The following is a 15,357-nucleotide window of genomic DNA, read 5'->3' as shown; positions in this document are numbered from 1 at the left end:
CTAAACTAGATTTGGATGATAGGTTGCCCTTGAAGGCTTGCATGGTCTTTAATGTTAAATTTCAAAAGTCTTGTAATCTTTGGTCTTTCTTGCTTTCCAATCATTATCATCTCCAGCAGTCAAAGCAACAGTTAACATAGTCTCAGGGAGATAGTATTTTCCTTCTCCACCTTTGTACCTGGCATAGCAGCAACTACTTTAAATAGACCTATCAAGCAGCATTTCCTAGAAGAGTAAGTGTTAGAACTATTGAAAGGAGCCAAATAGAGGGAAGATTGCTATGATCAGTTGCAAGAGTTACGGGTCAAATTATGCTCTATCAGAAATTCTGCACAAAAGCAAAGGTTTTCACCAACAAAATAGGTCTTCAAGCTGTTCTCCGGTCATGCTGTCTAAGGTAGGATACACAGTGATGCATGGATAGCCATAAAGATTGAAAGCAGAATCAAAAAGGCGAACATGGTTTTCAGGAGACAGCAAAACAGAGTTTGGCAAAAAATGGAGATATCATGGAGATTAGTCTCCATGCCATCTATAAGGTCTATGAGGCAATTGTGGTGTCCAATCTTTATGACTGTGACACCTGAATCTAATAATAATAATAATAATAATAATAATAATAATGGCATTTGTTAAGCGCTTACTATGTGCAAAGCACTGTTCTAAGTGCTGGGGGGATACAAGGAGATCAGGTTGTCCCACGCGGGGCTCACAGTCTTAATCCCCATTTTACAGGTGAGGTAACTGAGGCTCAGAGAAGTTAAGTGACTTGCCCAAGGTCACACAGTAGACATGTGGTGGAGCCGGGATACGAACCCAAGACCTTTGACTCCAAAGCCCATGCTCTTTCCAGTGAGCCATGCTGCTTCTCTAAAGAAGGTACATCTAACATTTAGAGCAGTGTCCCCAAGGCCACCTATCATACTCAGCATCACACAGCAGGTCAAGATTTTATGGGGGGAGGTATCTGTAATAATAATAATGATGATTAAGATATTTCTTAAGTACTTACTAATGTACCAGACACTGTACTAAGGGCTGGGGTAGATCAATCTATAAATCAGTGATATTTATTGAGCACTTACTATGTGCAGAACACTATACTAAGTGCTTGGGAGATTACAACAGAACTAGTTCCCTGCCCTTAACGAGCTTAACGTCTAGAGGACTAAACTATTAAGAGACTAAAACCTTGCTACTTGTGGCATAGTTATTATCATTGTTTCTGTCTTTTCAAATTTTTATTTCATATTTCCTAATATGTATGTGACCAATTACAATAATTATTATTGTGGTATTTAAGTGCTTACTATGTGCAAAGCCCTGTTCTAAGTTCTGGGGAAGATATGAGATAATCAGGTTGGACACAGTCCCTACCCCACATAAGGCTCATAGTCTTAATCTCATTTCATAGATGAGGAAATTGGGGCACAGGGAAGTGACTTGACCAAGGTCACACAGCAGACAAGTGGGGTAGCTGGGATGTGAACCCAAATCCTTTTGACTCCCAAGCCTGTGCTGTATATACTAGGACACACTGCTTCTCGATTCCTAAAAATGAAATCTAGAAATGCAGTCAGCTCACCAGCATTGAAGCAGTGCTCACAGCGATATAGTTCCACTGGGTTAGATATGAAGGCAAAATGGAGGACAACAGGAGACCTATGTAACCGCTGTATGGTAAATCTGAATTGGGCACACAACAGCCAGGAGAGCAGAGTAAACTGCTTACAAATATAGTGAAACACTGTATGTCTCAAAGAATCTAAAATAGGAGTGGACTGCTGGGAGACTATTGCAGCAGACAAGTGAGCTTGGCGGGCAGCAATTGGAAAACAAATTGTTCTCCTGAAGCAAAGGTTATGTGAAGATTGGTATGCCAAAAAAAACAGACTCATAAACAGAGATGGGATGGCCATTTTCAAGAGTAATCTGTTGACATGGGGCAGGAAATGTGTCTGCTTATTGTTGACTGTGAGCCCATTGTGGTAAGGGATTATCTCTATTGCTGTATTGTACCTTCCAAGCACTTAGTACAGTGCTCTGCACACAGTAAGTGCTCAATAAATACATTTGAATGAATAGAAAGCAGTCATTTTTTAATATAGAAGCAATATAGGAGGGCATGTTGGTCTTGCATTTTATTTTATGTTTAGTATCTTACTATCTTACCATTTTTTTTGGAAATGACAGACATATGTACTAGTAGAGGAATTACTGCCCAGGACTTGACCAATCCTGAAATAATTTATGGAGAGGTCATCAGCACATAGGTATGTGTGTGTGTGTATTTTTATATATATAAAAATAGATAGATATAATAGATCTATATATATATCTATATATCTATAGATATATCTATTATGTATATATATCTGCAGTATGTGTGAACTATAGGCATATGGATTGGTGGTATATACTAATCTAGCACATGGTACTTAAGCTTCTATTTCATATGCCCCAATTTGCCTTTTCAGCTTTTCATATATTGGGAAAGCCACCACTTTGACTTCTGTGACATGGTCTGAACTATTAGGAGTCTGAAACTCTGCTGCATGTGCTGTAGTTATCATAGTTATCATTGTCCTTGTCTTTTTTACTTTTGTCTTTTTTACTTTTGTTTCATCTTTCCTTATGTTAAATGCCAAGCGCTGTTCTAAGCACTGGGGAATATCGGAGATAATCAGATCTTTTAGACTGTGAGCCCACTGTTGGGTAGGGACTGTCTCTATATGTTGCCAACTTGTACTTCCCAAGTGCTTAGTACAGTGCTCTGCACACAGTAAGAGCTCAATAAATGCGATTGATGATGATCAGGCACTTTCCCTGTCCCACATAGAGCTCAAACTGTAAGTGTAGGGGGGAGAACAAATATTCAATCTCCATTTGACAGATGAGAAAACTGAGGCACAGAGAAGGTAAAGGAGTTGCCCCAGATCACACAGCAGGCAGATAGTAGAGCCTGGATTAGAACCCAGCTCTCTCCCAGTTCCGTGCTCTATTGTCTAGGCCTCCTGCTCCTCAATCCCCAATCACCCCATATTATTATGGTCTCCTTCCATTCATTGTGGAATGCCCATCACATAACATTTTTTTCTTTCCCACTCATATAGATACAGCATCTAGCTATCAAAAGGACCTTTCTCAAAAAAAACCCAAAGAAAATCAATTAATTGTATTTACAGAGCGCTGTACTAAGCGCTTGGGAGAGTGCAATATAGCAATAGACACAAAGCTCTACAGCATTCTACACTTGGGAGAGTCCAGTTGAGTTGGTAGACAGGATTCTTACCCATAAAGAACATACTGATAGCTAAACTAGCATGAGACATCTCTGGTGTCCATTTATCTGTTGAGACTTACTCTAAATTAGACACCATTGATGTTCTCTCATGTGAACAATATCCAAAGAGACTGCTTTGAATCTCCCTTATCCTCAGATCCTAAGGCCTTTGCATCCTAACCCTACCTTCAAAATTATCTTTCTGGTCATATATCATCATTTTCTTCTCCCTGGGATCCCTTAACAGCTGGAGCCCTTACCTTAAACATGTTGGTGTAGGAGAGGACCTGTCAGCTGGGTATCTATCAAATTCTGATCAACTGCATTACTGGGTTACGGACTATTTGACTAAACTGAAAGCCTAAAATGGCTCCCAGTTCTCATATAATCCAATAATTGCTCCCCTGCCAAACCTTTAATCAGACTACACAGAAGGAGAAACATTTACTTTCTTCTCTCAGTGCCCTTTCACAGTCTTCACTGGAAGTTAATCATACATGGTGAAAAGACCAAATGGCAGGCCACAGGATGAAGGAGAAGGAGGAGCTGGAGGCTCTAAATTGCCAATAATTGGCTGAAGGCCATTTTACTACTGTGCTAAAAATTTCTTATTGGCAAAATACAATGTATACCACAAACAGATTTAGAATGGTCCATTCATTCAATTGTATTTATTGAGTGCTTACTGTGTTCAAAGTACTGTACTAAGCGCTTGGGAAGTACAAGTTGACAACATATGGAGACAGTCCCTACCCAACAACGGGCTCACAGTCTAGAATGGTTGAAGAGGATTCTGACAGAAGTCCTATGAGTTGCTTAAAGATAGGAGCTATAATAATAATAATGAGGGCATTTGTTAAGCGCTATGTGCGAAGCACTGTTTTAAGCACTGGGTGATCAGGTTGTCCCACAGGGGGCTTACAGTCTTAATCCCCATTTTACAGATGAGGTGACTGAGGCACAGAGGCAAATATGATACATTATTATTGGTTATTATTGGGTATAAATTCAATTTGCATTTTACCCTTTCAATAATGATTGTGGTATTTGAAAGTTTTTATTATGTGCTAAGTATTTTAATAAGTGCTGGGGTAGATACAAGGTAATCAAGTCAGACAGTCTCTGTCTCATATGGGGCTCACAGTTCAAGGAGAAAGGAAAACAGGTGTTAAATCCCCATTTTACCGATGAGAAAATTGAGACACAAAGAAGTTAAGTGACTTGCCCAAGATCATACAGCAAGCAGACCCATAATTAAAAACTGAAAATGTTGAAGCACCTTCATTTTCATGAAATAGTTCAGGGACAAAGTAAAAGGAAATGTGTTTTTACCAGAGTTGATTTTTTAAAATAACAAAATTCTGTTTAATTCATTCATTCATTCAATCATATTTGTTGAGCACTTACTGTGTGCAGAGGACTGTAATAAGCACTTGGAAAGTACAATTCAGTGGTAGAGACAGTCTCTGCCCACAATGGGCTTACAGTCTAGAAGTGGGGAGAACAGACATCAATGTTGTTCAACATGTGCAGGGAGGGAAAAAAATACTTTTCATCAAACATAGGCCACCAGGTACAAAATTTAAAGAGCTGTGTTGAGAGTCTTTAATCTGCAAAAAAAAACACAACCCTTATAATGTTTTGCATTGTCTAATGGGAACTAGTCATTTGTCTCCTCATTAAATAGCATTTTAATGAATTAACTGATGTTCTTAATAGAGGGATCAGAGGCAAAATTTTTCAAGAGTGCATGTTTTCACAGCAGGCTGAATACTTATTTTAAGGAACACATGACTTGGAGAATACTTATTTATAAAGAGTTTAATATTTTATGTTATTCAATAAGCCTAGAGTTCAATCAGAATTCATGAAAAGGATCAGACCAGGTTTAAACTGCTGAAAAATGAAACTTTAAGATGGTAAAATGATAAACTAGGTTGGAGGAAACCCTGGGCTACCGCCTGCTTGGATATGGACGAGTGCCTTCTGATTTACTCCAGAGAAAGTGGAAATGCACTTTCATTTTTTATAGAGTACCAGACCTCCTAGATTCCAGTTGGAGAATCAGCACTTTTTAGGTGACTCTGTAATATTTCAGTCTAATTTGGAACACATTCTGAAAGGAAATAGATATGCTGTACAGATAAACTAAGAGAAGTAGAAGGACTTTAGGTGAGTTCTTTCCAGAGTTCATGTTGCCCTCAAGATACAGCAAAATGAATGATTTATGTAGCAAGCACTGTGGCCTACTGGAAAAGAACACAGGCCTGGGACTCGGAGGACTTTGGTTTTTAACTACTTGTCTGCTGTGTGGCCTTGGGCAAGTCACTTAACCTTAACCTCTCTGTGCCTGTTTCTTTAAACGTAAAATGTGGTTGATGGAGTAATCATCAGAATATGACAGGTTTAGGTAAACCTCAGTGAGATGATGACAGCATGGGCTTTAGTTGATTTGATCTGGGCTAAGGTTGGTCTCTCCAGGAATACCCCAAAGTCCTGGAATTTATTCATTTATCCATTTCATGCATTCATTCATCGGTTTTGATGAGCATCTTCCGTATGAAGCAACACTGTGATAGGTTATTCTTGCTCTCAAGGAGTTTGCAATGTAACAGGGAGAGAGCAAATGTGAAGCTCAGGGTAACTAGAATGTTCCAAGCACTAAATCAATAAATCAATCTGTACTCTGCACAAAGCACTTAGGAGAGTATGAGATAATAGAATTGGTAGACACTTTCCCCTTCCACAACGAGCACACAGTCTAGAGGGGAATACAGACAGTAACATAAATAAAGTATGGATATCAGTCAGTCAATCGTAATTATTGAGCACTTACTGTGTACAGAGCACTGTACTAAGTGTTTGAGGGAGTACAACAATGAGCAGATGCATTCCCTGCCCACAATGAGCTTACATTCTAGAGGTTACACTGGCATTAATGTAAATAAATTACGGATATGTACATAAGTGCTGTGGTGCTGGGATAGGGAATGAAACTAGGGAGCAAGTCAGGGTGACGCAGAAGGAAGTGGAAGAAGAGGAAAAGAGGGCTAGAGAAGGGCTACTGGAGGAGTTATGCTTCAATAAGGCTTTGAATGGGGCAAAGTAATTGTATTTTGGATATGAGGAGAGAGGATGTTCCGAGTCAGAGGCAGGACGTGGGCGAGAGGTCAGCAATGAGATAGACAAAATCAGGGTACAGTGAGAAGGTTAGCATTAGAGGAACTACTACAACTAGGTTGTAGTAGGAGAGTAATGAGATAAGGTAGGATGTGGCAAGTTAAGGGCTTTAAAGCCAATGGTGAGGAGTTTTTCTTTGATGTGGAGGTGGATGGGCAATCACTGGAGTTTCTTTAAGAGTGGGGAAACATGGCCTGAATGCTTTTGTAGAAAAATGATCCGGGCATTAGAGTGAAGTATGGACTGGAGTGGAGAGACAGAAGGCAGGGAGGTTAGCAAGGAGGCTGATACAGTAATCAAGGTTATGTACATAAGTGATGAGGGATGAGGGAGAGGTGAATAAAAGGTGCAAATCCAAGTGCAAGGGCAACACAGAGAGAATGGGAAAAGAGGAAATGAGGGCTTGGTAGGGGAAGACCTCTTGGATGAGAGGTGCTTTTAATAAGGCTGTGAAGGTAGGGAGAGCAATCACTTATCAGATATGAAGAGGGAGGGTGTTCCAGGCCAGCGGCAGAATTTGGGTGAGTGGTAAGTGGTGAGCTAGATGAGGCTAAGGTACAGTGAGTGGATTGGCTTTAGAGAAGTGAAATGTGTGGGCTGGGTAATCAGGTATGGTAAGTAGGAGGGCCAAGGGGATTGAGGTCTTTAAAGCTGATGGTAAGGAGTTTCTGCTTGATGTGGAGGTGAATGGGCAATCACTGGAGATTCTTGAGGAGGGGGAAAAATGGACTGAATGTATTTATAGAAAAATGATCCAGGCAGCAAACTGAAGTAAGGACTGGAGTGGAGAGAGACAGGAGGCAGGGAGGTCAGCAAGGAGGCTGATGCAATAGTAAAGAGGGATAGGAAAAGTGGATCAGCATAACAGCAGTTTGGATGGAGGGGAAAGGGTGGATTTCATTGGTGTCCTGATGGTCGAACTGACAGGGTTTGGATGAAAAACTGAATATGTGGGTTAAATGTGAGAGATGATTGAGGGTAACACCAAGCTTATGGGCTTGTTAGATAAGTCCATGAATGACTTGGGGATTTCAGTTATTCAACATCAATCAATGTGGCTCCAGATTCATCTTTGTAAAAAATGAGATCTGCATTGGTCGCTGATCATGTGGTAGAATGAATTCCCACACAAGTCAGCTGCACCATTCCCAAATGTCTCTGCACACCGTCATTGTGTAGTTCATGTTCTCAGAAATGGTGGGAATCCTCCCACCCCTTATTATAAATTATCATTCATTCAATTATTTGTTTTGAGTGCTTACTATATGCAGAGCACCATACTAAGTGCTTGGAAGAGTACAATATGACAGTAATCAGACACATTCCCAGCCCACAGGGAGCTCAAGGTCTATAATCACAGTCTATGAATTTGTTTCTCCATACAATCTGTGTTTAAGGTGAAGAGTCAGATGCATAGTTCATCTTTTGGGATCCAATTCTGATAGATTCAGAAGCAATTGCTTTGTGAGATTGAAATTGGGCCTATATCACTCGACAAACCTGAACTAGGGACTAAGACTGCAAATCATCCTATTTTCAGAGCAATTTAAGGTGGATGTGCAATTAGATACTACAGCCAGTATACAGTTACTAGCTCAGGGAACACCCTGTGAAGCCAACAGGAAAATGACCAAATTGGAGGTGTTGGACAAGTGCACAAACTGACGTTTTAGAAAAATGATCCAAGAAGAAGAGTGAAATACGGATTGGAGAAAGGGAAAATCTGGAGTCATGGAAACTTGTGAGGAGTTTCAATCAATCAGTCATATTCACTGAGCACTAATGTGTGCATAGTACTGTACTAAGTGCTTGGGAGAGTACAGTCTACCAGAGTTGGTAGACATGTTCCCTGCCCACAGCAAGCTTTCAGCCTAGAAGAGGTTGATGGAGTAATCATCAGAATATAACAGGTGAATGAACATAGGTGATGGCCATTTGGATGAAGAGGAAGAAGTAGATCCTAGAAATGTAGGGAATTCCTGTCTGGAACTCCCTCACCTGTCTAGTATGCTCGATCACTGCTCTCGCCTTCTTCAAAACCCTTCTGAAATCATATCTCTTCCAGGAGGCCTTACCCATTTGCTCTCTAGTCTCCCCAGGTTCCATGTCCACAATTGCTGCTTCAGCACTTCAGCACACCTAAACACTAGTGTACTCACATTCATTCATCATCATCAATCGTATTTATTGAGCGCTTACTATGTGCAGAGCACTGTACTCATTCATTCAATTGTATTTATTGAGTGCTTACTGTGTGCAGAGCACTGTGCTAAGAGCTTGGGAAGTACAAGTCGGCAACATATAGAGATGGGCCCTACCAAACAACGGGCTCATAATGCACTTCTCTTGTCTTGTCTTATGTTGTCAAGTCATGCCCAACCCATAGTGACACCATAGACACAGCTCTCCCACAACTGCCCACTCTCCATCTGCAATCATTCTGGTAGTGTATCCATAGTGTTTTCTTGGTAAAAATCCAGAAGTGGTTGACCGTTGCCTCCTTCCATGCAGTAAACTTGAGTCTCTGCCCTCGACTCTTTCCCGTGCTGCTGCAGCCCAGCATGGGTGAGTTTTGACGTGTAGCAGATTGTCTTCCACTAGCTAGCCACTGCCCAAGCTAGGAATGGAATGGGTAGGTCTCTGCTTGACTCTCCCTCCCATAGCCAAGACTGGTAGAGTACTGGAAACTCACCAGGTGTGACCCTGAGGGGCCTAATGCACCTACTCCTGCAAATATGTCTCTTTCCTTCTTCCACCGGCTGTAAATTAATTTAATGTCTGCCTCCCCTGCTAGATTCTAAAACTCCTTGAGAGTACAGACCATGTCTATTTACTCAATTTTACTTTCCCTAAGCATTCTATTCAATAGTCTTCATCCAGTAATATACTATTGATTGATTGACTGATTGAGAGGGAGATGTCTAGGGTAATGTCAAGGTTGCCAGACTCAGAGATGGGGAGGATAGCAGTGTGATTGCTATCAACTGTGATTGGAAAGTTAGGTGGAGGAGCGGATTTGGGAGGGAAGATGAGGAGTTTAATGTTGGACATTTTGAGCTTGAAGGGCCTGTAAGACATCCAAGTAGACATGTCCTGGAGACTGGAGAAAATTTGAGAGCACAAAGGAAATAGGTTGGGTCTGGGATTTTAGATGTGATCTTCAAAGCTAGGGGAACTGATAAGCTTTCCAAGGGAGTGAGAGTAAAGTGATAAGAAAATGGGTCCTAGAATGGAGCCTTGAAGGCTACCTTCAGTTATCATTGAAAAGCAGAGGAAAAACTACTTAAAGATACCAAAAAGAAACAGCTGTAGAGGTAGGAAAAGAACCAAGAGAGAATTGTGTTAGTAAAAGCAAGGTCAGGAAGTATTTTCAGGATATGGAAGTGATCTACAGTGTTGTAAGTAACTGAGAGGTTGAAGAGAATTAGGGGAGAGGTTACTGGAAATTAATAAAGGAAGGCTTTCTGGATGAGGTGGACTTTGAAGATCATTTGAAGTTGAGGAGGAAAGTCTTACAGGGAAAAGGGGCTTCATCAAGCAGCCAGCACTTCAATTGCCTAAAGAGAAAGATACAGTTGAAAGGCGCCCTTTGGAGGACTGAAGATCTTGGTATAAAGTGAAGTACTACTTGGTTTCAGCCAAGAAAAAATGATATGAAAGTTACTACTCAGGTTTTCATTATACATATAAAGAAGCAAGCTTCCTTTTGAGCTGTGACTATTGACTTTCCTGTCAAGCCCATAATAAAAGAATTGAGAAATGTTTTCGTTTCCAAGACGTGAATATTTATTGAGACAGAGTAGAACTATGTGTTTGGGTTGGGGTAGGGTTTGGGAGTGGGGGGAGTGTCTGTTATTATCTGGGGGGATTTTTTGCTCTGCCTTTTGTCCCTACCAACAGTGATAATTTCAAAATGATTTCCCATTTTGTAGTGTAGCTGCAGGTTATCCACATCTAAGTCATTGTTGGGCGCATCTACCTATCAGTATTGCATCATTCAAACAAACCATATTCATATGTTTAAAATGGAAATAGCTTTGAAAGTACTTTAGAGTTAGTTTTCATTTGCATATTAATAGCCTAATTACTTCAGAATTGTTGTACTCCTTGTTTTGTAATCCAATGGATCTCAGATACCATTTTAAATAATCAGCCCTGGTGTAATCAGTAATGAAAATTATAGAGAACTACAGGTGCTCCTAATTGTTTGTCAATTAGATATGTAATGATTGCATGCCTAATTGAAATCTTGATTAAAGTATTGATAGTTACCCATGGTCTTCAGAGTAATGAACATTCTCTTAGTAACCTTAAAACTGATATGCTTCTCATGGGTCACATAAGTATCCCTCTCTGTATTTCAGGAACAATGGCTGTGCTCTTTTTGTTTGCATAAATGAAAAAAGAAGAGTAAAACAAGAAATAGCCTAGCATGTTTGTGGAATGGGTGTGTTAATCTTAAAAGGTTGATTTGCATGTTACCAGTACATTCCGGCAAATATTTTGTTGTCTGTAGACATCGAGGTTTGGCAAATTTTTGGCCTAATGGAATGATAATGTGACTGGTATTCAACAGTTAATCAATCTATCATTGGCATTTATTGAATGCTTACTGTGTACAGAGCATTGTGATAGGATTCCTGCTTGCCAGGGAGCTGGAGTGAGTTTCAATATTAACTTGCTGATTTGATCTCTAGTTTGGGGATTAGAAAACTGACAAGAAATAGAACAAATCTGAAATTTGTTTTTCAATAAATGATACTCGAGATACAAGAAGGCAGGATTTAAGTTAAAAAATAAATGGTTCATTTATGTCACCATATATAATAATGCTTTTGGTATTTTCCAGTTATTTTTACCTGTACACTTATTGTCAAAATCAGAATAAGAATGATATTAAATAAATGTTTTCTAGCAATAATGAAGACAATTTGGATTCATGGTGTAGTAAACTATGAAAAATATTAGCATTAGGGAATTGTATTCAATCACTGAATGCAAAATGAATCCATTGTACTGAGCGTTTACTGTATGCAGAGCACTGTACTAAGCACGTGAGAGAGTGCAATATAACAATATAACAGACACACAAATGAGAAGTTAGGGCATGGAATACAGTTTTTATATGTGTAAAGTTAAGTAACCTGCAGTTAACAAATAGTCATTTGTGGTCATGTTACAAAACAGGCCCTACTGCCAGTAAATAAAGACTTTGCTTTAGGACCCTTTCTAAGAGAATCTAATAACCATCTTGCTTTGTAAATAAATGTTTACAATTCACTCATTCAGTCGTATTTATTGAGTGCTTACTGTGTGGAGAGCATTGTACTAAGCACTTGGGAAGCACAAATTGGCATCATAATGGAAGAAATTGAAGAAATCAGTAAATAGTACCAGATTGGGTTGGACTTCTCTACTCTCATAAAGGGATGCGCAAATACCAGGATTCTTCTTTTGATGTCCTTATTAATATGAGTAGTGAAACAGCCTAGGGTGAAAATCTGATGGCAGTAGATGATTTAAACAAGGCAGTGGCTAGCAAGAATTTCTGTGGCTTCTAGGGAAATGCTAACTTGGAAGTTCCAAACTAGGAGACAGCTTTTCTTTGAAGTGTTTGGATAACGTGATATAATTTTAGACGTGAGACAGGATGAAATGTCATAGTTGAGTGTAAAGAAGTCCGGATGAACAACTACAAGATTACCCACAGGATCACTATAACTATAATAACAATAATTGTGGCATCTGTTAAATGCTTACTCTGTGCCTAGCACTGTGTTAAGTGCTGGGGTATATCCAAGATATTTAGTTCAGACACAGTCCCTGTCCCACATAGGGCTCACTGTCTAAATAGGAAGGAGAACAGTTATTGAATGTCCATTTTACAGATGAGGCAACTGAAGTACAGAGAAGTTAAGTGACTTGCCCCAGGTCACTCAGCAGACAAGTGTCAGAGCCGGGAATCCATGTCTTCTGACTTCTAGGCCAATGCTTTTTCCATTAGGTAACTCTATTGGGCCTGAGGGGCCTTCTATAAATTGTCAGCCAAGGTGCAGCATTCATTTATTCATTCATTCAATCGTATTTATTGAGCACTTACTGTGTGCAGAGCACTGTACTAAGCACTTGGAAAGTACAAGTTGTCAGCATATAGAGACGGTCCCTACCCGACAGTGGGTTCACAGTCTAGAAGAATGGGCTCAGATTGCACCTGGTAGACTCCAGGTATTTGTTAGCTCCACTGTGGCACTGGGACTTTACACTGCGTTCCAAATTTAAGTTTATTCTGTGAGAATCTTCTCACAGAATCACCTTCCTGCAGAGAAAATGTTCAAGAAGAATTTTAAATTTAAGGGAGGTAATGGAAATCCTTGTTTTTCCCCATTTTTCCCACTGGACATATTTTTTCTCCAGTCTTTATGCAAACACTGTAATAAGAGATTATTTACATGCCACAGCATTGTTTCTTCGGTCCGGTAGGACTGCATGGTTTTCCCTGAGGAGCTCAGCTGGGAGAGAGAGGCATGCTTCCTGGAGAGGAAAACAGAAGAGCAGAGGGCCAAGGAGAGGAAGGAGAGAAATTGGATCCACATTATTTATCAATGGCATTCATTGAGTGCCTCTAGTGTGTGTAGAGCACAATAGAGTAAACAAACAGGATTCCTGCCATCAGGATTCTTACACTCAAGTAGTTGCATTTCCAATACAGGTTTTGTTTTACAAAAAAAAATGAGGGGCTCTCTTCTCTGTAGGCTCCATTATTTTTTGGAAGAAAGCCAATTTGCACAAGACTGAGATGGGTGGGGATAGTTAGCCCCATGTAGTGGAGGTCCAAACAAATCTGTTTTGAGAAGCTTTGTGGCAAGAGCAAGGGCTTGGGAGTCAGAGGAGGTGGGTTCTAATCCTGGCTCCGCCACTTGTCTACTGTGTGACCTTGGATAAGCCACTTAACTTATCTGTGCCTCAGTTACCTCATCTGTAAAATGGGGATTAAGACTGTGAGCCCCACGTGGGACAACCTGATTACCTTGTATGTACCCCAGTGCTTAGAACAGTGCTTGGCACATAGTAAGTGCTTAACAAATAGCATAATTATAATTATTATTATTATCTGTTTATGGACATCTGCTGTATAAACACAAATAAATCCTGGTTAATCCTGGTCTGTGTGACACACAAATTATTCAGGCTGAAAAAAGGACACTGGCTTAAAATATCAAGATACTTGAGGTGAATGAGATTAGCTGACCTGAAATATCTTGATAATTAAGGGTAAATGCCAAGCGCTAAGTGCAGTGCTCTGCACATAGTAAGTGCTTAATAAATACGATTAAATGAATGAATGAGTGTGCTTTTGGGATTACACTATCCAAATGCTACCCTGCAGTTGGTCATGTGGAAAGTGCACAACTCTGTGAATTAGGAGATCTGGGATCTCCTCCTGACTTTGCATGTAAGAGAATACCTGCTGCGGCTAAGACATCAGTGGTGGAAGTTTCTGACCAAACTAATCTCTATTCCACATGCTGGACATGTCCATGGGAATACAGATGAATAGTTGGTTAACATGGGTGATGAAGACCGCAGTAGCTACCAAGACAGCAGCCTGCTGGGTTCTGCTGATGAGCACGGAATCAACTGATCAGTTATATTTGTTGAGAGCCTACTGGGTGCAGATCACTGTAGTAAGCTTGTGGGAGAGTACAGCATTGCAAAGTTGGTAGACACATTCCCTGCCCATAATGAGCTTGCAGAATTGTTGTAAATGGATCCCACATAATAATAATAATAGCATTTGTTAAGCACTTACTATGTGCAAAGCACTGTTCTAAGCACTGGGGAGGCTACAAGGAGATCAGGTTGTCCCACGGGGGCTCACAGTCAATCCCCATTTTACAAATGAGGTAACTGAGGTGCAGTGAAGTTGTGACTTGCCCGAAGTCACACAGCTGACAGTTGACGGTGCCGGGATTTGAACCCATGACCACTGACTCCAAAGCCCGTGCTCTTTCCACTGAGCCACGCTGCTTCTCATATAATAAGTCTTAATGTGCACATTGCAATACCCTGCACCTCCATTGGCTGTTTTGCTTATTCCACTCTGTGCCCCAGTGGAATAAGACTGTCTGGCACAAGAGTGTGCAAGTAGTACTACATAAATCATTTTCATTATAATCAATTCCTCCCTTCAAGGCCCTACTGAGAGCTCACCTCCTCCAGGAGGCCTTACCAGACTAAGCCCCTTCCTTCCTCTCCCCCTTATCCCCCTCTCCATCCCCCCCATCTTACCTCCTTCCCTTCCCCACAGCACCTGTATATATGTATATATGTTTGTGCATATTTATTCATTTATTTATTTATTTATTTATTTTACTTGTACATATCTATTCTATTTATTTTATTTTGTTAGTATGTGGTTTTGTTCTCTGTCTCCCCCGTTTAGACTGTGAGCCCACTGTTGGGTAGGGACTGTCTCTATATGTTGCCAACTTGTACTTCCCAAGCACTTAGTACAGTGTTCTGCACACAGTAAGTGCTCAATAAATACGATTGATGATGATGAATTACTTTGCTTAAATTATTGTTCCCAAAGTGTTAGGACTGAGTCATGACCAGCATTCTCAGTGGGGGTACCTCGTCTGTAGGAATACCATCATCCAGATAACCCATGTTTATATTCTTCTGCTCAATACCACAAAATTGTAGCTCTTTTTCTTAGTGATGTCAACCCGTCCATGTTTACATCAAACAATAATGGAAATTTGATATTCCAGTTGTAAATAAGCCTAATAATCTATATTCCAGTATCATTTGATGACTAAACCTGTGGTTAGGAAGATAAAAAGGTCAGCAACAAGCAGGATATGGTCAAAATGATTTTCATATTCACAGAA

General features: G+C 40.2%; 1 protein-coding gene and 1 non-coding gene across 2 annotated transcripts in view; one reads left to right on the top strand and one right to left on the bottom strand.

Moving 5' to 3' along the window:
- Positions 1 to 15,357, top strand: part of DCC (DCC netrin 1 receptor) — a 1,045,544-nt gene that overhangs the window by 844,882 nt on the left and 185,305 nt on the right. The window lies entirely within an intron of this gene.
- Positions 9,039 to 9,176, bottom strand: LOC119926022. The gene has a single exon (XR_005449941.1). It is a non-coding gene; the product is annotated as a small nucleolar RNA SNORA7 (small nucleolar RNA).

The sequence above is a fragment of the Tachyglossus aculeatus genome, chromosome 3 (genome assembly GCF_015852505.1).
Source record: "Tachyglossus aculeatus isolate mTacAcu1 chromosome 3, mTacAcu1.pri, whole genome shotgun sequence".
Classification (NCBI taxonomy): Eukaryota; Metazoa; Chordata; class Mammalia; order Monotremata; family Tachyglossidae; genus Tachyglossus; species Tachyglossus aculeatus.
Note: the sequence above shows the minus strand (reverse complement) of the source record. Positions and strands in the feature narration are given on the sequence as shown.